Source organism: Pithys albifrons, chromosome 7, assembly GCF_047495875.1.
Source record: "Pithys albifrons albifrons isolate INPA30051 chromosome 7, PitAlb_v1, whole genome shotgun sequence".
NCBI classification, from domain to species: domain Eukaryota; kingdom Metazoa; phylum Chordata; class Aves; order Passeriformes; family Thamnophilidae; genus Pithys; species Pithys albifrons.
This window is the reverse complement of record NC_092464.1, coordinates 14844442-14864929: the sequence shown is the minus strand read 5'-3', so window position 1 is coordinate 14864929 and position 20488 is coordinate 14844442. Positions and strand designations below refer to the sequence as shown.

Sequence of the window (20488 nt, the reverse complement as noted above, 5' to 3'; positions counted from 1 at the left end):
GAATTATAGTAAAGTTATTTAATGGCAATGGGCAAATATCCTGCCAGTGACATATGTGTATAATTGTGGGAGAGATTTTTAGCATCCCTTATGTGGGTTGAGTGAAGCAGGACACACATGCTCTGCCTAAATCTATCTCCCACTGGCCTTGGACAGGTAATGTGAAACACTGTAGTTTGCATGCCAGAAAACTCTAAACAATTTGGGAAAAGCTGGAATAACATCTCATAACGTGCCCATCTTTTTTGTCTCCAAGCTGGTTGCCTCTCTGCAGCTCCACTGTGGGGGCTTCTTCTGCCCTTGCATTGTGCCACTCAGGTGAACAGAGCAGCAAAGGGATGTAGGACCCCAGTTACACGATTTCTTGTCATGAATCCTTAGAGTAGCTATGTGCTGATCACATTAAAAGGTAGGAGCTTGTACCTGCTTCTCTCTCCCCTGTTTACTAGTTGCAATTAGTTCTGGCTCTGCATAACAGCTTAGTGATGTCACTTCTTGTGAGTCACATGCCCTAATCTGGGAAGCTAAATTTTAGCAGTCTGTTTTTCAGTCGTCCTAAACTCACTGACAGAGAATATGGGAAAGTTCGTCTAGGTAGCATTTCATCTCCTGAAGGGTACATCTAAGAGAGATCAGAGGAATTGTTTCTTTTGATAGCGGAGGAAAGAGGAGTGCCTTGTGCAGATGTGGACCTCAGACGAAGGAATCCAACCCTTCCATATTTATTTTGGGCTGGAATATCCTGCCTTTGGAACATTGAGGCTGCCAGAACACAACAGGCTGCAATGTTGCATAGAATCTCCTTTGTGGACTTCATCATAAATGTTTTTTTTACCACTTTCTAAACACAGAATGTACTACGAGGCCCCAAGAAGTTATATATTTTATCAAGAAACTTCTGCAGTGTCAGAATCCTCTTATTTTCTTTTAATTTTTGTGCCATATATCCTTCATTCAGACAACAAAATGAGCTCTCCTGTTGGTGTCTGGGTATAGTAGCATTCCCATGAGTACTGCTTGGACATGTGCCAAAGATTTCCCATCACTTCCCACTCATTCCTGTGACTACATTTTTAATGCAGTTTTGTAGGATGGGTTGTTGTGGTTTCTTGCTCCTGAATAGTTTCCCCTCTTTTTGCTCACTAGCCTCTGAAGAACATAAATAGTAGAAACAGAAAATGGCTTCTGTCTCTCTTTTACCTTTTGCATTTCAGTTCTGCTGTTCGTTTCTCATACTTCCATTCTCAAGTGCTCTTCTGAACTCCTTACTTCAGTGACCTCCTTTCTTAATTTAATCTGGACAAAGCACCAAGTTCATTTCAAGTCATAAAGCTTGATTTGCTGTGTGCTCTTGGCAAATGTGAATAAGCTCCCTGGCACCTTTTAATCAGCTATCATAATAATTTCTTTTTCTTTCTTAAAAAAAAATAGCTGCAGCAATTAGGTCACCAAAGCAAGTAGTCTCTTGTGTTCTATTGAGCACAAATTTGTCCTTCTCTTACTTACTGAATAATTTCATTATTAAAGCTTAATATCATTTTGGTTTCCATGTACGGCAACCCCATAAGAGCAGTTGTATCCTTTCGAAGGCAAGGTTACTATTGCTAGAACCAGTACTCCGAGGGTTTTGTACTGTGCTCTTTATGGCAATACTACTTCCTACCACTCACATTGCAACATTTGTGTACCTACTCAGCCAACAACAACACTGCTGGTGTCCTCCCGGTGACTCTGCACCAAGCTAGAACGTGCAGGATCTGGTATCAATTAGTTAATAATTTAGCAATGGTTTGACGATGTAAAACAGCTGCTAAAAGCTAAGCCTTATTATTATGTTAACTAAATTTTTTCCCTTTTATCTTTTCATTATTTTTTTTTCCTTTAGAAAACATCATTGTATTATTACCTGTTTAGCACCTCCTGGACCTGACATTTAAATATCTAAAATGTTTTGGTATAATTACACTGTTTTGTATCACAACACCTAGGATGTTCATTTCTGTGTGAAAATTTGCATAGCTAAAATTTTTTAAAGAACCCTAACTGAAAATAGCATGATATAAAATCTTACTGATCTGACTGGAGTAGCTTTCCAGACTAAATTATTTAAGAAAATTGTAAAAATGTTTTGGCCATAGAGTTGATTTTAATTTTAAAACTCTCTTTTTCATGGGTTTCTCTCAGTTCCTTTCTCCAACCCAGGAATATCTGATACTTTTGGTGCATTTGGGAAAAACCTCTCCTGAGTCACATATTTTGAGGATCTGATTGGAGGTTTAAGGGGGCTGCTAAGCACAATTAAAAATCCTGTATTTCAAGAAAGACTTGTAGTACACACTTGTAGCTGGAAATATGAGACACGATAGCAGAGTTAAGCAAGATGGTGCCAAATGTTGTGGTCAGAAGAACAAAGTATCTTCACATTCACCTTAATGCACTGTGTAAGCTGCTCAAACACAAACATATTTTGTCTGACTCATGCAGCCAGGAGATCCAACTGTAGCATGCTGAGAATAATGGCGCCCTGCTCACTGAATAAGCTTTCATAGTTGTTGCACTGAAAACAGATAATCAATACCAATTATTCTAAAATATCAATTAGAAAAACTGTACTGTCATGTTTAAGATGTTAATTTCCACTTTTTTTTGCAGGACAGAAAGATGCAGCCGAGACAAGGTGAACTTGGAGATATTGTCCTACTCCAATAATAGGAGCTTGTTTAAAGGCTAAGATGACCTGCAACATGGTGTTCTCTTGAATTTAAATTCCAATAAACCTCACTAAAGAGACTTGAAATGATCTGTCTCATAAACTTCAGAGACTTTCTAGACAATATATCAAAATTCTTCTAGTGCTATAAATCATTAGATACCTTCAAGCCTGTCAGAAACACACCATTTATATAACAGCATTTCAGTTTCTTATGGAGCAACTAATTAACTGTCCCTTTTACATACTTGCCTTGTCCTGCCTTTAACTATTAGGACACATCATGCATTTTCAGTCAGTGTGAGGGCACTGGAGTTAGCTTCCTGGAATTCCAGGAGGATAAAAATAAAGTTGTTCTTAATATGTGACACATCATTCAGTATGGCTTGTTTCAGACACTCTGGGAGAGGAAAATAAAGCGTGCTTTGTCACTTGGGGCTATGTTGTGCCATGTGGAACTATTTTAGTGCTCATTGGTTTTGATGGGGACTGTAGCTAATCCCGTTCTCAGGTACCAGTACTGAAGGAGCATGACTAATATGCAAATCATGCACAAAACCTGTGAGCATACTTGTGCAGAATATGAGGATCTTCACAAACTTCAGTGCCACAAACAGCTGGAGCTGTTCTGCTCTGCCATACCTGGGGGCAACTGAGTAGGCAGCACAAAGTGGAGTGCTCTGCCTTTGTTCATAACCCAGGAGGTCCAAACAGTTGCATTGGGAAGCACAGACTCAGCCTAGAGCTCAAACCCTGGCAACGGCAGCACTTTCTGCCATGCCTGTCAGTGTGGCAGAGCTGAGCATGGTCTCCAGAAACAGCTGGGGAACTTCTTGGGAAGCAAAGCCTCTCCTGAGCAATTAGGCAGCAATGTCTGGCTAGTAAAAAGTCAGTGGTGGAGATGATGTCTGAAATGGGTATTTAGCATGACAACTAACAAGACAGCATGAACCAGCAATGTGCTCTTGCAACAGAAAAAGACTAGTGGTTAGGGTTAGGGTTAGGGTTGTTAGGGTTATCCTGGGCTGCATTGAACAAAGTAAAGCAAGGAGGATGGGGCAGGTGATCCTTCCTCTTTCTTCAGTACTGGTGAGGTCATAGCTGGAGTATTGTCACGTTCTGGGCTCCCCAGCACACATGAGACATGGACATAATGGAGGGAAAGAAGTGTGATTCAGGAAGAAAAAAAGAAACTGAGCTGCCCAGGTTCCTTAAATTGCTAACATGAAACTGAATAAAATCAGCCAAGTTGTTGTATGTCAGGGATGTTAATTAACAGACAGATAAAGCCAAATCACAGTGAAACTTATGTAGCAGTATATAATATTCTGCATCCTTTATTATCTTGTTTGTGCCTGTCTTGTATACTTTTTAGGATGCCTTCCTCTCCCCAGGGCTTCTTCCAGCTGCTAAGGGCTCTGCACAGCTTCCTCAGGCCCTTTGCAATTAGTGACACCACATCTACCACGAACCTGCCACTCTCCTTCAGTATCAGCAGCAAGAGCTGCAGACAACAAGATTCAAGGATGTTTGACCTCTCATGCAGCCTGTGTATCAATTCTGCTTCAAGCTCATTCTCCAGGCTCTGCTGGGACTTCAGAGCCACAGTCTGATGCACTGCATTGATTTTGCCTCCAGAGACTATGAGAATATTTGCTTTCTCTGGGAATACTTTTTTTACTGTGGCAGAAAATCAGACATGGACATATATAAACAAAGAGTTTTGCAGGAACATCTGGGACAGCAAGTGTCCCACAGAGACATATCCTGGCCTGTTTCCACTCTTTTGCCACTTGAAACTCATCCCTAGAGCCATAAACAAAGTAAAGAACAAGAGCATCAACATTTTCCAAGGAACTCTCATCCTGTATCTCAAAGTAATTGCTACGTGCCTTTGCCTGCAACCTTATTTTGTGCGGAACCTTCATTTGCCCTTAGACATCAAACACTCCCCAACTTTGAAGAAGTTTGAATACAGATCTGCTCTTTGCAGTTGGAGTACACCTCTGGCATAATGATGAAAAAAGGAGGAATGTACTGAAGCAGAACACAGACAAACTTCTTCCAGAAATCACTCTAATCAAGCAGCTGCTTCCAGCATGAGGTCATGTCAAAATATTCCTCAAAATGGTGAATACAGTTCTGATGTAATTTTCTGAAAAGATTAACTATCTTAAGCTCATAACACTAGTAGATCCCTACACTGACCTCTTAAGGCAAATGAGTGTGTTAAGACACTTGTTTATTCCATAGACACTGTTAGAGGATAATACTCTTATTTGATTGACTTCTGCCTCACTAAATGTTGAATGGGAAAGCAAATTGTAATAAGAGTCAGATAGAAGAGTCAGATCCACAGTGCAGGTTTTTTCTAGTACAGTAAATCAGCTGTACACTTTGCCCTCCAGCATTTGCCCAAACCAGTTTTAATATAGTTCTTGATATTTTAAAGGAATATATCTGTCATTTAAACCTCAAATATGGTGTAAGAATGTTATTCTGATGTTCTAGTTATCCAGACTTCTTAAACACAGATTAGAAATCCAGTGGTAAGGCATAAATATGCAACAAGGAAGATGTCATGTCATAAGCATCAATAGGACTTTGCCTGAAGATACATGATATAGAGGTGCATGATACACCACTATTTTTCTCAATTGTGATCTTTCCATTTTAACCTTAGTTGCCAAGGCTGTAACATCTGGCTCTAAAAGGTCAGGGGTGTCCTCGAAATATGGATCTCAAATATATATGGGAGTAAAAGCACAGTGCAGAAAGAATTTGTCTGAAGTTCATTTGCGTGGTTTTCTTCTTACAACAGGAATTCTTGAAGAGCATCTGATTCTTATCATGTCTGGGGCACAAGAGCGGAAGCAATGGGACTAATTATAATGGCAAAATAACCATGATAACAATAAAATGAGAACCATACAAAAAAAATATAATGAAGCAATTTTTGTTCAGCAAATGGGTTCACTTCAGTAGAAGCTTGTTTAAACACTTGGGCAAGGAGAGAAGGTTATTACTAGTGTAATTCAAATGTTTCCTGTCATAATATTTTTCAATAGTGCAAGGTTTCTAATATTATAGGTGAAGAATTATTAAATGAAAAAAAAATTCTATTAGCTAATCCATGTCTTTACACTTGTCAGGCCTTCTCACAAGTTCTTGTTCTCCTTCAGCTGGAGAGCTAATTATGGGTATGCATAAATTCATAGCATTTTCTCCATGTGCCCAGTGTTTACCAGATGTACTTTAGTTGGTAGTAACTCAGAATTAGTCATGTATCTGTATGAATAGAGTATACAGTTTTGTCCTTCTCACAGTCCCAAAAAATATCCTTGTCTATAGTCAGGCGAGGAAGGTAGGAGTGCTAATTATGCTTTCAGAAGACAACACTATCGTGTTTACTCTCATCTTTTACTCATCCTTTGATAGCTTTTTATGATTGCTCTCTGGCTTTTGGCCTGCAGCCATTTCCCATCCTAAAGGGAATGACAGCCAAATAGAAAGAAAAAAGAAAAGATGACAGGAAGAAAACAGTCAAGTAAAACAGGAGGAAACTCTGTAAGGTAAGAGTGAAGGTTTAAAAGAAAAATTTAACACACAGCCTAGCCAAATAAAATGCCTAAGACACATCAGTTTGAACGTAAATGCAAAGCCTTTCCTTTAAAGACACTTAACAAGCACAGCAAGACAGTAGTAGAGGAAGAAGAAAGGGAAAGGACAGCAATGGAGAAATAATGTTGCATTGTCACAGGCTTTTCTCACAGCACATTTTGAATCCACACTTTAAGGGTGGTTGGTTGTGATTCATACAATAAATATCAAAAAACATGCCTTTTTTCCGAGTGAAGAGAGCAAGAAAATCTCTCAGGCCAAAGTCTCAGGAGACATATCTGAGCCACAGCATATTTGTTGAAAATATAAAGGGGTGTTTGACAGAAATTTTGAAACACATTTTTTTAATCAAGGAAAACAAGTTCATTTAAAACATTTTCCCCCCCTTAAAATATTTATACCAGTTATAAAGTACAGAAGTTCTGGTGAAAATCAGAAAATACTACCTGCTTTAAGCTGAGCATCCCATATCCTGAAGGAGGACTTGGCCTTTCACTTTTGACATGCTGTGATGTGTGAGGAACTTCTTTTACGCTGCATTTTTAGTGGCCTCCAGGTTCACCTGATTTTGAACAGGAACAGCTCTGAAATCCTGAAAGATTTTACAAGACATGAAAAATGTTTCCTGTCCCTCTCTAGCATGAAGACTCTTATATCACCAAATAAAATGATCTATAATGGCTAAACTAGCTTCATTAGTTCAGTTTATTATTGTGTAAATTGCAGAAAAGGCATGAATCTCAAACATGCAAAGGTGGCTATTCCATTGCCTACTTCCCAGCACAACATATGTTTCCAATTTAGGCAAATTTTACAGTTTCCCAACTGCAAATTGGATGGCATACAACAAAAACTGTGTTTTAACAGCTTTAGCATTTTATAGACATTACAGACAAGCACCAATCCTTTACCTTAGGAAAAAGTAAGAATTACAAAGAGCTTGTTATAAAAACACCTAATCACTAGCAACCAGCTGAAAGTTGTATGGCCTACTGCATAGCAGGCTCAACTAAGACACAGAACAGACAAACTCTTGTCCTTGAAAAAGATGCTTTTCTCTCTTTGTTTCCATGTCTATAAAATTGGGTAATAATACTTATCTGCTGTGTAATTGAGTGCTTGGAAATAAGTCCTGGGTGTTTTCTGCAAAGTGGAGGTCACTTGATATTGCTAACAGCATGAGTAATAATAATGCAACATAGCAAATGCAGTAGAAAACATCTAAGCGAGTTTCAGTGATTCAACTCAAAACTTCTAGTTTTGGGGATCTATTTCCTTTAGATTTTTAGTTCAAATAAAGTAAAAAGATGGACTCATTCACAGTAAGTGTTCCAGAATATTGACATCTTCTTTAGCCAATGTATGTTTTCCAAGCTCTGTTAGCGTAAGGCCTGACAATATTATGTACTTTTGGAACTCACCTCTAGTAAACTGGTAGAACACTAACTATAATTAGAGAATCATGTAGAATGGATAAGGCTGGAAGGGACCACAGGGATCATCTGGTCCCACCTTCCTGCTCAAGCAGGGTATTCCCAGAGAACATGGCACAGGATTGCATCCAGATAGGTCTTGAATATCTCCAGTGAAGGAAAGTCCACAGCCTCTCTGGGCAACCTGTTCCAGTGCGTACTCATCACTATGGCCCATGAGTGTCCAAGGACCAAAAGCACTTTTGCTGCATTTAACCACCTATTGCTGCCCTCTACCATATTACTATTTAACTCTGTGGGCTGAAGTCAGCCTCTATGCACAGATTCTTATTCTGACAATAATTAGGAGCTATACAGTCCTATCAAGATATTATTTTTCAGAGGCCAGGAGCTGGTATGTAGAATTACTACTACTTTTATAAACTCTATGTACTAAATTGAAAAGACCTCAAAAGACCTGTGAAATTTTATTTCACACGCAGGCACATGTATGCACATTCAAGAAAAAAAAAAGAAAAATATTGTAATGAACTTTGCAATCAAATACTCTTACACAAATCAGTTTCTGTACAATTTCAACCACCATTGTATAAGTACCCTGTGGCATTAAACTTTTTTCCAAGTGGCCAAAGTATTTAGAATAATGGTCCACCTGTTCATCCAGTTGTCTTCTTCAGAAGGGCTGATTGGGATAATTGATTGTGGGGGCTGATGAAGGGGGTGGGAAGATGAGGTCAGTTAATTGCTGCCTGGGGAAGAGGATGTAGGAGGTCTCTTTTGTTCCAGGCTGAGGGCCCACTTGTAATAAATGACATACAACAGAGATGCTCAGAAGACACTCTTTTAAGATCCTTCCCACAAGGGAATAGCAGATGTTCTTTGTGATTTATGGGTCTGGGTTTTGGGGTCTAATACTGTAAAATGCCTGTGCAATCTGGGCTAGGCAGCGCAAACAAGTGCAAACAAATATATCATTACTGAATGTATTATATCTCACTGTGAATTAACAGAATAAAACAGCAAGCACCAGAACTGGCTAAAATACCTTTCAGTTCTCCTTTTACATAACTGAAATGTGTGCAGACCTCACACACTGAGAATTTCCACAGCCAATGCTTTCTGGAAGGAAACAGCCCTTGTCCTGAACACTTCTGTCCCATGGGCTCCCTGCCTTTAGATTATGGGAGATCTCACATCTGTTCTCAGACTTGCCAACTCTAATAAAATGTATTTATTTCAATCCTTGTTGATGGTTAGAAAAAACCCCTAATAACTATTGAAATGGAAATCAACAACTGTTCCAGGTCACAGTAAATGGATTTGAAGACTTAGTAACCTGGCACCCCTGAAAACGTGTTCTATATAATGCCAGACAAAATGAATGTATTTGGGAGCATTTTGTCAGCTCTCATGGATGCATATTCCATTGCTGAACAAACACAATGTATCTTTCTCATTTTTTTTTCATCTTCCCTAGAGTAATAAAAATACAGGAGCCCTAACACAATTTTTGTCTTCCTTCTCCCTCTCCCTCTATCAAGTGTTTTTGATGCAGCTGTGATTTACAGTGTTAAGGATGGCAAATCATCCATATTCCACACACTGTTGTTTTGAGTGAGGACAAGGACTTTTAGAATAGCACAGTCCTAAAGGAAACAGTCCTGCTCAACGAAGCCATGAACAAAATGACCTGCTATGCCTTTTGTATTGAAACATAAGTATTTTCTTCTCCAGCCCTTAATGATTGTTGAAAGGAAAAAAAAATCAAGTTTAATTTGCTTTGAAATTTGGCTGGGAGAATATTTACATGTTTTCACTTATATTCAGATGCCATGGCTAGAAAATGGCATTTGTATTGGTATTCATATGCCATACCTCTCCTCTCCCTGCCTAAAGTCTCTTATTGTAAAGGGTTTTATAGGGGAAATATCTCAGTCTATCTAAAAGACCAAGAAAAAAATATTTTTAGATCTACTTTCCTCCCTCCCTCATCTCCATTCTCACATGCATAATTAGCCAGCAATCAGGTATAATAGCTAGACATGTAAATGCCTTTAGTTTCATGCAGGTGCAAAAAACCAAGGTTACTCACAAAATCAAGCCCTAAGGATTAGTCTTTCAATATAGTACACAAAGGCTGCCTTCCCCCTCTCCTCTCAACTGATTCCTCAAATAGAGATACTTCTTTCATGTATAAAATCTAATAATGTAATCACATCCTGACCTCTATGATGTATAATGCAAAAACAATGTTGAGTGAGCATCTATTATGAGTCCAGTTTGGCATCAGTTTTGGTAATCTGAAGATAGCAATACAGTGAAGAGAAAATTAACTCTGGAAGATGAAGCAATTGCCAGGAGATCAGCTGAAAAATGGAGATTTACTTCAAGAAAAACTTGGGGAACAGATTCTTTTCTGATTTACAGGCACTAAGATGTTTTTTCAGTTAAAAGAAAATAAGAAGTTATGGCTTTGGGAATAACATCTGTCTATATGAAAATATACATTAAATAAGAAATGGGAGACAATCTATAGGGATTTCTTGTTTTCCCGTAGTTAGTATGCAAGTTACTTACCTTTATCTTCCACTAAAGCTGAATTAACATTTGGAACTTACCAAGAGATAAAAATCTTCTTCTCCTGGGCATATCCTGTTATTTAAAGGCGGCAAATAATGATTCAGAAACATCTTCACTCCTAGATGATTTGTCAATATTCAAAACTAAAATCTTGAGTGGAACAAGTGTTTCAAGGTACACAGTCAGACCTTCCCAAAGGGAAAGAGTTGTAAGAACAGGGGAAGTAATGTGACATTTGTTAAAACTAACCTAGCCCTGCAATTGACAGTGTGTAGGGCTGCTGGTTTATGAAGAATAGTGTTTAAGAAAGGAGGTTATTGAGGTGGCTGAATAGCTGGGTAAAAGGCTTGCCAGCATGAAAAAACAACCCCAAATTATCTTTTTGGTGTCCATAAAATAAATGCAAAATAGAGACACTGTGAGTAAGTCTGGGTTTATGGTCAGAAAGGTCGGTATATTTTTCTGCATGGTCACAGGTCACTAATTTGAAGTAACTTTTCTGAGGGGCTCTGGAGCGTCCTCACATTCAAGGTAAGTTGGTCAGTTTTACAGAGGCAAAAAGCAGATTGGTATCACACAACAAATTATCTTTTCTGTCAGTGTTCAGACTTAAGCAGCTGAAATTCTCACGTCTGGGCAGATGCATTTTTGTGGAGTGGAAGCATGCTCTAACTTGTTCAGCAGTAAGTTAAACAAGTGCAGGAAGGCCAGAGCCCTGTAAGATCTGGCATGCCCGTATTTAATAATGTGTTTAGATAGCAGCGATTGCAGCCTGTCCTGTTACTCTCTACTCCATATGCAGAGGCAGAGCAGTTCCAGAAGCAAAAGGGGATGCTGACTACTCGACAAGAAAGTAAACATTGAAAACATGCCTTTGCCGGCAGTATAAGCTAACCCAGCTGGTACTGAGGCAGATGAAGAGGGTTTACACAGTGCATTCATCTGGTGCTGTTGGGCTTCCCCTCCCAGCAGCAGGGCAGAGTCTGCTCCCAGCCAAGGGATGGGCCCTTGGTTTTCTGGGCATTGGAGAACTTGCCTTATGATCTTTACCCTCTCAGGCTGACTCTTGTCAAACTGACTCTTTATATGAGATTTAGCACAGCATTCAGCCACAAATCCTAATCCCAGAAGGGCTCTTCTGTGGCAACCTGAAGTTTCTGCTTTGCCATCCCATATTATGTCAGCTTTTCTTATTGCATCCCTTTCCTCATCATTCTTCCAACTTAATTTTTATGCTTCTTCTGGAGCCAAGTGACCCAATGTTGTGTGCCAGAGATTATACCTCTCCCATAGAGACCCAGGCACACCCTGCAATATCTCCTGAACTAAAAAACTGCAAGAAACCCCAGAAACTACACCCTTGAAATGACAGCACACACTGTCACAGACATTTTGTGCCTCTCAGAATCTATTCTCTGCACTAAATTGAAATACAGTGTTTGTCCTCCCAAGACTGCCAGCTTGGAGGCAATGCCAGGCTCTTTGGAAGAGTACTCTGCAAACACCTCTCTAAGTCATCTCTGTTTCCCCTGTGCTCCTTGCCCTGCCTTGTGTGCATGATCTGTACTTTCTTCTCTGTGTCACTGATGAGGCTGTTCCTCTTCAAGAGCCAAAAAGCCACCCACTGGGGCTTTCTCCATTAGGCCATAAATGCTCTTGAGCTGCTGGAATTTATTTTGTAAATAGACAATTAAGAAGTGGAAAAAAAAATCTCTGCTCAGCTTTGCATTGTCAGAGCCCCAAAACAGCTGCCTTGATGGGCTCAGTTCTGCACATCATGAGAAGCTTCTGAAAAGTGCTGAGTACCTTCATCTCTAAAGACCTTAATTGAAGACAGAGGTAGCAAAGCACCTTCAGCACCCCACTGGATGAAGCCACATGTTATTGGGACTCCCACTGATTTCTGTCATCAGAGCAATTGGTTTTCAAAATAAGCAAGAAAAAAATCTCCCACTGACAGCAGTGGGAAACCTTGGCACATACAGGGAAGAAACCACTAAGACTGAGATCTTCTCTGGATATGGGAACAGTCTTTTATTCTTCTTATGTAAATTATTTATACAAATTATGCAAATAATTACCAAGTCATTCTGGTGACTGTATAATAATAACAATAATAATTATTGTAATTACTAATGTTGATGTTGCTTGTCACTGTTGTTGTTACTCACATTTATTGTGGTTGTGCCTTGGGGCCAGCCAAGAACAGCGTCCATTAGGGCCATATGCAAATGATCTGTCACTGCCCCAAAGAGTTAACAAACTGAAGAAATCCCAGGGATACAGAAGGGGAGGAGGGCACAGCAGGCAGGGATGATGCAGTCAGTGAAGCTAGGGTAGAAGACTGGGAGAGAGCAGGGCAGGGAGTCACAGCAGGACCAGTATGGGCAGACTGCAAGGAAGGGAGTCAGGGCCAGCATTTGTGGATTTCCTTTGCATTTTTCTCCCAGGGCCATATAGGTGTTAGTACTGTGCCAGTGTGTGTGACAGATATATCCACTCCTCGATCTCAGTGTGTGTAAGAGATCTGTGGGAAGTGTCTGTCCCATAAAGTTACATTTTACCCACCCTTGATCAGTGCAGAAATCCCTCAACTGCCATCCTCCTTTTTGTAAAGACTGGGATTTTAAACTGCTCTTTCTCTGCCCCAAGGTATGACATGTCTGGTTTAGCCTTCCAATACATCTCCAAGGGAACCTGCAGTGACAGGGAGTTTTCTCTTAACCTATTGTGTTCACACCTGAAGAGAGATAGAGGGAAAAAACAAACCAACAATTAATGAAAGCAAGAACTGGCCTGAACCTTCTTCATTCCCTCATCAGATGTTCTCCAGGTGTTTACTGATATGAAGAAAGAGTTGTTGCCATCCACTCCTTTCTTCCTAAAGTGGCTGCACTTCACTTCCCTCCCACGACCTTTGGAAAATTCACTGACCACTTCTATGATAGCAAATATAACAAGATGAGGCCGGTTCTCCAAGCTTTGTGGCAGGTAGCACAAAACAGATAAACTCACACATCTAAACCCCTGTGAAGAGGGTTGACTTTGACTCAGCTGTGTGTCAGGACCTGGACCCAGCCCAGCTTGAATTAAAAAAAAAAATTCTTTTAAAAGTTGCATCTATTTTACTACTCTCAACTTTTCTACTTTTTTTCAAAAGTGCTCACATATATTTGAAACAATAATTCTTAACCCTAAAGCATTTTCTCAAGATTGATAACATAACCAAACATCATGCCATTTTTCTTGGTAACAGTCAGGACCTCATTTCATCCCTGAAGTGTATCAATTCAGTTCAGTTCAGCAGAACTTTATTTTTTACACAAAGAATCATACGAAGATTCTCAAACTCTGCTGTGCCTGGCAGAGCAGCGCGAAGGGGCCATGCTGCCTCCAGCCAATGCCTGTGCCCATACTCTGGCCTTGATCAGTTTATTAATAGAGCCACTCAATGTGTTGCTTTTGCCAGATCCCTGCTGCTGTTTCTCCTTCCTGCCATTTTCAGAATGTTTTTTTCATTGTTACTTGAAATAAATGAAAGAAAACCTCATACAAACAAGTTGTTCCCTGAAAAAATGCAAGAAATGGCCTCATCACTTGGGTTGTAGAGATAATCCATCTTGCATTTTGGAACAAGTATATGTAACATCTCATGGCTCCTCACCCACAAGACTTTCAATTACGATATAAATCCAGTAAACTCCACTGAAATCAAGTCTTTTATTCTTGATTTACTCCCTTATAATTTAAAGCACTGTAGCTGTATTGTGCTGGAAAAAGTAGCAGAACTTTTCAAATCTCAGAAGTCTGAATTTCTCAAAATGACATATGTGGCTATGATTTCCTGTGTGAAGTACAAATTATTAGGAATGTTTCTGCACAGCTGAGGGATGCCAGAAACCATTTTTTTCTTTGGTCCACATTTCAACATTTATTCTTATCCTGTTTTAACTTTTGTGTATGTAATAAGGATGGATGAACCTTCTTCCCTTCATTTTTCAGTCTCTGTATTTTCACTCTTCATTAGGTTTTGTCTTCTCTGTTCCATCCCCTTCCACACAATCTCTTATTAGTGGAATGAGAAGTCATTTATTATCAACCTGAATCAAACTTCCAAAGCTACAATGTTCAAGTGTGTCCTACATTCGGCACAAACTAGCCAACTCAAAATGTGTAATTCGTTATCATTTTTGTGCCTAAGAGTAACTAGCATGAGAGAAATTGGCTACAGCATTTTTCTGGCAAGGTTTCTTATAATCAGAGAACATCTAATCTGTTTATTTGTATTGGACACGATGAGGGGAACTCACAATTGCACGGTGACCTGTCATTCGCAAAAGTCTCTGACTTGTTTTGGAGGACTGTCTGTCGTGGGAGGGATAAGACAGATGAATGTGAGGAAATACTTGAAAGGTTCAGCTTCCACTAGAATAAATATGAATAGCCTTGAGCTGACAGATGTAAAAGGACAATTGTTTAACAACTTCCTTTCTGTAAAGAGACAATATTCCAAGCCCCTGTAAAATACAATACACTATACAATATAAACACAATGAAAGTGTACTTAACAAATTAAACAGTTGGGGTGAGAATATTTGGATAGCTAGAATTATTTTCTTGATTTCTAATATTCAAAAAATGTTGGCTAGATCTCGGCTTACAAATGTCTTTTAGTTAATTTCAATTTCCACTCCTATTATCCCTTACTGAGCCTCCTGGTAAGCTGAGTAGGCTTCATAGTTCCACAGAATAGTTTTGCTTAATGGAATGGCATTTATTTTGGCCATTAAAAGGATCTCTGAGTCAAGCAGAACTTCTCAGATTAAAAATTCAAAATGTGAATGAAAGACTGTAGAAAATTTTTTAATAAAATCAGCAGAAGCATTTCCAGAGTGTCAGATTGCCACAAAACAGGGAAATGCCCACATTCTGTAAATGAGTAAAAAGAAATGCCCACATTCTGTAAATTTCTGTGGGTAAAAGGTACCCTCTACCCATTGCCCCAGGTTTCTTCAATACCTGTCTGTACACAATGGCAAGAGGCAGAGAAGGTCCACAGTACTCATCAGATGCATGATCAAGCTGATCCCATCCCCAGCTCTCACTGTGACCAGAGAGTGTCTTGGCTACACAGGTTGGTGCCATTTTCATCTCTTCTACTACTCCCAGTAGTATTGTTGCCTTGAAGCAAAATTATTTTAGGGATGAGATAGTGTCGCAGGTTTGGCCTAGCTGTTGCTAACCCTGGACTGGCCCCCCTTCCCCCTCCCAGAACCTTCTCAGCAAAGGAAAGGGAAAAAAAAAACTGAAAAGAAATGCACTCTAAAGAAACTGAACTGAATAAAAAGAATAAATTATATTTACTAACATTTACAAACCACACTGTATACACAATACATAGGATCTCACCCCCCAGGGGAGAGGGGAAGGGAGAAAAGGGGATTGATTAGCCGGAAAATAGGGAAGACACTAACCCAACCCAAAGAAACCGAATGAATCAAAACAAACACAATTAAAAACCTCAAGGAAGGGGAACAAGAATGAAACAATCTCACCCAGGACAGGAGAACCACCAGGCACCGGAGGGACCAAACTTCCACCACTTCCTTCCAGCTCTTCAGCCCAGGACCGAGAAGTAAGAACAACACCACTCCCCCACTGCTATGTGGAAGACACGTGTGGAATACTTGTAACTTCCTTAAATACAATGGTTACTGAAGAAGCCATGGGTCAAACCATTACAGATAGGAAGGAGCATGAGGACAGGAAATCCATCATGATGTTACTTCTACCCTAATCATGCATAAAGAAGGCCAGAGATAGAGGTACAGCCCTTTCGTTTACCACTGATCCACATTGCCTGTGCTTCTGCAGAGAATTGCCCAGAGCATTCGCCTCCAGTGCTGGCTGGTTCAGGTGCTGACTCTGCTCTCACCCCATGGCCTACAGCAACAAATTTCTCTGTCCTTGTCACTTTCTGCACCTCACCAGAACCTGATGAGCCAGTGAAACAGTTATGTTTACTTCTGTTGCACTATGATCAGAAACTATGTACAGCAGATGTGTGTGTCACAGAAACCGCATTTGCCCACTCAAACAGCTCTATTTCTATAAAGCATAAGAAGGAAATGTTTCTACTTATCAAGCCATTGCTGTATTCTCAGATGAGGAATGTCACAAGCCCCATGTAATTATTAGCCTGGAATAGGGTTAATTCTGAAATAGCAAGGAAGAAAATTCTCAAAATACTGATAACTAAACTGTATATTTGTGAAACTTTCTGTGATGAGATGCTTTGCTGTCAAACTGGCAGGAAGACTGAGTGGTAGTCACCATATAGGAACTGTGGCATATAGATGGTAAGTTTGAAGGTCAGTTACAAATCACAGTGTATACATTTGCATATTGTATAGTAGCTGAAAATGAATGAGCTCTTGTGAGCATCTATTCAAGGTTCCCATGCTCCATCTGGCTCTGCCTGCTCCATTTCAGTATAGTATCTGGTAATAGAATTATACTGAGAACAATATACATGCTGAAGAATAATAGGTTGAAATTAATTCCCCCAATGGTGTTTTTACTGCACCTTCCCCTTCTTGGGAACTGTGGATATCTGTAGCTTATCTTACACACTAGACTAGGAAGAGACATTTAAATTAATTTTAAGCAGCTTGAATTAAAAAAAAAATTCTTTTAAAAGTTGCATCTATTTTACTACTCTCAACTTTTCTACTTTTTTTCAAAAGTGCTCACATATATTTGAAACAATAATTCTTAACCCTAAAGCATTTTCTTAAGATTAATAACATAACCAAACATCATACCATTTTTCTTGTCAACAATCAGGACCTCATTTCATCCCTGAAGTGTATCAATTCAGTTCAGTTCAGCTGAACTTTATTTTTTACACAAAGAACCATACAAAGATTCTCAAACTATGAAAGAGACAGACACCCTCAGGTACCTGTCATAGATAATCAGAAATCATACTCAGAATGTGTATTTGTCTTGTACGTCCATTTGTCAGGAAGTCCAGATTTGGACACAGATCACTGCTTTGTAAATGAATCATCTGTTGTCTAAAATACTGAAGTGAAAATAAATCTTATGACATATCCTGAGCCTTTCTTCTGTTGATTTTTTTTCCTAGACTGGAATAAATTGAGGGATTATATCTTGTACTTCATAGCTAGAGAACTTAAAGTAAAAGACTTAGATATGTAATGAATAAAGATGTCTCCTGAGACAGAAAAAAAAAAGGAAGAAAATAAATAGTCAACAAATGCAATATTTACATACATAAACAGAAAGACCTGCCTGAATCTACAATGGAAAATGATGGCATTTTGCTGGATCAAATGGACTTCTGTTCAAACTGGATCAGTTAGAAAATAACTAACAGTAAGGAATAGCCATGATCCACTGATCTTCTGTTCCAGACTAACATTCTGTCAGCAGGCAACACATTTTATCATAGTAGAGGTAAGCCTCAGTAGCCAGTCTTATTATCTTCAGGAGCCTTCCATAGCGTTTACACATGAAATTCATGTCTTAGTTCAGGTTTATGTACTGGTTTTAGCAACACATCCAGTTTTAAGTGTCTTGTACTCTTGTTTTTTCTAAGGGAGAAGGGATAAGAAATGCTTTCCATAATCCCACTACACAGCAAAAATTTACATGACATCAACATGAAACACTAGGAAAGCCTCAATTTTAGCATAACATAAACACTAGCTTAGATCTTATTTTTCAGGACAGAGAACATCTTTCTAGACAGGTACATTTGACAGTTCTTAGTCACTAACGCTCCCATCCCCACCAAGGAGGTTCAGTTAATGGTCCTGATAACTGCATGGGTGCAATGCCAGCAGCCTTATCAATATGTGAGTGTCTGTGATGAGGATACAACTGACCTTAATTCCACTTGCAAACTTTTACAGTGATTGCTGTATGACCTTCAGCAAGGAACTTCTCTGCACACTGTTATTCCCAATGGGATAAAGAGATAATGATGTCTATCCACCTGGTAATGAGATTTGAGGGCTGCTGATAAAGTGCAGACCAAATTCTTGGTATTATCAGCACTTATGCGACTTCAGCAGCATCAGTCAGTTAGTCTTTGCAGGGGGAAGGAGCTGGGTTGGGAAGCAGTAATTGGAAGTAAAAGCAGTTGATACAGAGGGCTGTTAAATGTGGTATGCTGGGCATTGACTGGTATCATAGATGGGTTTATCTGCAGCTTGTGTACCTCATGTCTTAGACAAAGAGAAGACAAGCAGCTCACTGCAGAAAAATCCCTTCTCTTCAAATTTTTGCTTTGCAAGTTAACTTCAGTGTCTGCTCTGAGTGAGAAGGTGGGCCACATGACCTTCAGAGCTCCCTTCCAACCCAAAATTTTTGATCATCCTAACTGTCTGCTGCTGCCTTCATTTTCTTCACCCTTTTATTGCTGCTTTTCTTACAATACATTATTTTTCTTTGGAATCCACAGTTCTTTCTTCGATCTATTTTGTTGATAATTTTTATATAGGACAGCTAAGGCTCAAGAGAAAGTTATAAGCATAGTTACTTTTAATACTAGATCACTATTGTTAGCAAATGTACCCCAGACACAGCACATAGGCAAAGGTCAAAACAGTTTTGAAAATGCAAATGCCAGGGAAGGAAAGTACTCTTTCAAGTTTCATTTTCTAGTCATCTATTGCATATTTTCAGTGGAAACTCAGGGGTATCCCACCTGCTTCCTCATTATTGTCCATAATCACACCAACTGTTTTCAAGCATAGACTACTATCCAAATTCATAAATTACTTTTTACAAGCTTTGACTTGCTCAGTATTAAAATGTAGAAGCACTTTCATGCCAGAAAGTGGGAAGCTCCACCTCACCACATCTGACCCCAGCATTCTACTGTCTTTGTAAAGATTTTGAATGCTGGAACTAGATCCGAGAGGGAAAATGCTGTTTTATTTAAAAAGGGTGCAAACAAGTCATTATAACTGGTTGTCTTGGGTTGAGCTGGCAAATGCCAACTGCCCAATACAGAGTCAGTCTCCTTCCCTGACCTTCTGAGAAAAGGGAGAGAGAAAAAAAACCTCAAAGATTTAAAATAATTCTATATATTTATACAGAAAAGAGAAAATTAAAAGAAAACTACAATATAACATACACCTACACATGTTAGCTCTAACAACAATCTTCTACTTCCCACTGAAAACAGATCCCATCACTCTAGATCCATAAAGCACCCCAAAAGACACCCAGCATGGCAAAAGAGGGAGGTTAACAATAAAATGGTTATTTCCCTAAGCGCAAACAAAATGTGAAGTAGCAGTGGGCAGCAGCCCAGGCTTACTTGAGCAAGACAGCAGCTGCGTGTCTTGCCTCTGCCTCGGCCATGATGGGAACTGAGAGAACACCTCCTACTCTACCTATCCCAGTTTGTGTCATCTGGTATGAAATATTTCCTTGGTTGCTTAAGTCAGGTGACACCTGCCTCTCTTAATTTGTGTAGCACTATCAGGCCTACTAAACTGAGACTTACCAAAAGGCCTAACTAAAACTACCACAGAGGTGCAGTCTTTACTTTTACATAAATATTGTGGACCTTCCAGCAGGAGAAGCCTTTCTTTAGAAGTTAGCTGATTGCTTTTTTTATTGCAAAAGTGTGTTGAACTGGTGCAACTTTTTTTTTTAACAAAATATCAAAGACAGTTTGCTTCTATGGAAAATAATTCTAAGGGAAATTAATAGGATGTTGCTACAAGAGTCCACATGGCAGGACTTGTACAGTTCCCAGCTCTAAGGAAGTCTCTAAAATTTTGCATTGTATTAATTTTTTGACATTTGCAGCATTCCCATGTATACAGATGTTCTCCTTTTGGATGAGAAAGTGCGTATGTTGACATGGATAAAACCCCAAATTGTTCTGATGCACTTCTATTTTTCATTTTCATTGCATGTGACACAATGATTGAAATGTGAAACAGAAGTAAAAAAAAAGTTGTTTTACACTAAAAGAAATTAGCCATGCATCCAAGTAACAGACTGCTGGGGCTTCCCCCTCCTCCCCCCCCCCCCCCCCTTTTTGTTTTTAGCACATTTTTAATCCTGCCTAGAGAGAAGGAAAAAGGAAAAATGATGG

At 39.3% G+C, this 20488-nt stretch overlaps 1 long non-coding RNA gene across 1 annotated transcript in view; it reads right to left on the bottom strand.

Moving 5' to 3' along the window:
* Positions 1-20488, bottom strand: part of LOC139674098 (uncharacterized) — a 48905-nt gene that overhangs the window by 9021 nt on the left and 19396 nt on the right. Inside the window, exon 2 of the long non-coding RNA XR_011698273.1 lies at positions 6778-6923. This is a non-coding gene — a long non-coding RNA (uncharacterized lncRNA). The remainder of the gene's footprint in view (positions 1-6777; positions 6924-20488) is intronic.